Genomic DNA, 2500 nt, shown 5'->3' on the forward strand with positions numbered 1-2500 from the left:
GCGCCGGGCGGCGGCGCATCCTCAACGCACACAGTCCTCAATCGGACCAGCACACTGAAGATGTCCACCGCGCTTCGCACCGGGCCCGCGAGGACCTACTTTGGCCGCACGGCGCCGCGCGCAGGGTGCGCCGGCGCGCAGCTGCGACGCCTGCCGCGTCCGTCGGCCGGCGCGCCTGCCACTGGCCGCCCCCACCAGCCGGCTGTAGCGCGTGCGCCCACGCACCGCGCGGCCAGCACGCCGGGAGGCGCCCCCTCACCGGCCGGGGACGGTCCCACCCAGCCACCGCCGCGTATCGCTTCACACCCAGATGCCGTTCAGTTTCGTCGGCATGGTGGGTATCGCTGGAACAACCGGTTAGTACCTCAACCTATCGTCGCCATCACCGATTCACCCCTAGCGAGAACAACCGCACCACAACAGGTTACCATTTGTTCATTTGCGTAACTTCACCAGAAAACGCAGGCGTCCATCGCCATTTGCAACTTCAACGATTATTGCATGCCTGTGTCAGGTGTCACGCCACACTACGTCTGCCCACATACACGCAACAAAATGTGCACGCCTAGACAATACGTGGAAGGTGGCCCCCGTACGTATGCGATGTCCATTGCTCGAACGACTGTCAACCGGCCTCTGTAGCATGTCGCAGATATGGAACGCGGTGCACCATGCCATCACGGTGTGTGAGGAGAGACGACTAGGTCCGAATACATCAACAGACAGCTCATGCTGATCGCCATCCACGGCGTCCGTTCCTCCCACACGTCTCTATGGCGTACCACACTGCAATCCAGCTCTCATAGGGAGACGACACGTAGCTGCGTGCACAATATTTGCACTGTATGGTCCGCCGTTTTTGGGCGCAGTCGTTGTACGGTCACACATGTGCCACGATGTATCATTCAGTACATAAGGACGAATGTGCAGTACAGATTGTGGTTTACGCGTACGACATTAGCGGACAGTTGACACAGGCCGCACCACAACGTAGCCTGAGTACGTCGCATGCGAAGGGCATTGAACATGCAAAGTTCTCACCAACCAGCTTGCGAAGGCAGGGGGCAAGGTGGGGACGTGGGGAGGGGCGGCATGTACGTCCTGCTGCCATCCACATTACAGTGTACAGCAGGAGCATGTGGAAAGTGAGCAAGACTTGCAAGGTGTTTAACATGAAGCGATACACAGGGGAGCGGGCAGTGCGAGTAGCGAACTATATTGCGAGGGTTGCGGGTGGGCAACACTACACTAATTGAACGAGTCGTATAACAATTACAGAGCAGGTTTAGGCGACAACGTGGGTTACGTTAGGGGACAACGTGGGTTACGTTAGGGGACAACGTGGGTTACGTTAGGGGACAACGTGGGTTAGGTTAGGGGACAACGTGGGTTAGGTTAAGGTACAACGTGGGTTAGGTTAAGGCACAACGTGGGTTAGGTTAAGGCACAACGTGGGTTAGGTTAAGGCACAACGTGGGTTAGGTTAAGGCACAACGTGGGTTAGGTTAAGGTACAACATGGGTTAGGTTAAGGTACAACATGGGTTAGGTTAAGGTACAACATGGGTTAGGTTAAGGTACAACATGGGTTAGGTTAAGGTACAACATGGGTTAGGTTAAGGTACAACATAGGTTAGGTTAAGGCACAACATAGGTTAGGTTAAGGCACAACATAGGTTAGGTTAAGGCACAACATAGGTTAGGTTAAGGCACAACATAGGTTAGGTTAAGGCACAACATAGGTTAGGTTAGGTTAGGTTAGGTTACACGTTGTTGTAAGGAAAGGTGTAAGGGGGGGGAGCAGGTTCGTTGATAGTGATTATAGTAAGTGAATGCTTGTGACATGATCAGATTTGTCACGTCAGGATGCACCTTTGGCTTATTAGAGGCGGCGCTCCAATTCTATGCTTGTGTCAGACCTGTGTCTTTGACTCATGTCATTGTTTGTGCGCTGTGACAGGAGGTACTATTGTGATGTTGGGTGCACCGTTGTATAGGACATGTGTGGGTATTGGTGCCTTATCTGCGCAATGGTGGATGTCGAAAGGGGGGGATATTCTATTTTCCGCATGGACCTCCTGGTCTGGTTGTGATAGTGTGGATTGTGTAATGTGGCGGAGAGGATGCACTGGATGTTGTTCCATGCTGGTGCTTACATATTGTATGTGCGCCCGTTAGAAGCAGAGAGTGGTGCGTGATGAGAGTGTCTGGCTGACGTGTGGTTCCCATTGTGGGCACACTCTTTCAGCATGTATACGGACAGTTGTATATATATTCTGTAATTTGATGGCTCTGCATTGATTACTAATCAGCGCCGTGTGTACGGGTAATCTGGTTCCAGTCCAAAATGTTCCATCTGTGTACATTAGTGACAAAGACTCCCCCCATGCAGTGGGGCTCGGTCTGTTATAACTCTTCCGCGTAATATATTTGCCCCACGTTTTTGCGACTGCGAGTGCGAGTGCGAGTGCAACGCGCATGGGGACCGACATGCTGATGGC

This window comes from Schistocerca piceifrons, unplaced genomic scaffold (assembly GCF_021461385.2).
Source record: "Schistocerca piceifrons isolate TAMUIC-IGC-003096 unplaced genomic scaffold, iqSchPice1.1 HiC_scaffold_1278, whole genome shotgun sequence".
Taxonomy (NCBI): Eukaryota; Metazoa; Arthropoda; class Insecta; order Orthoptera; family Acrididae; genus Schistocerca; species Schistocerca piceifrons.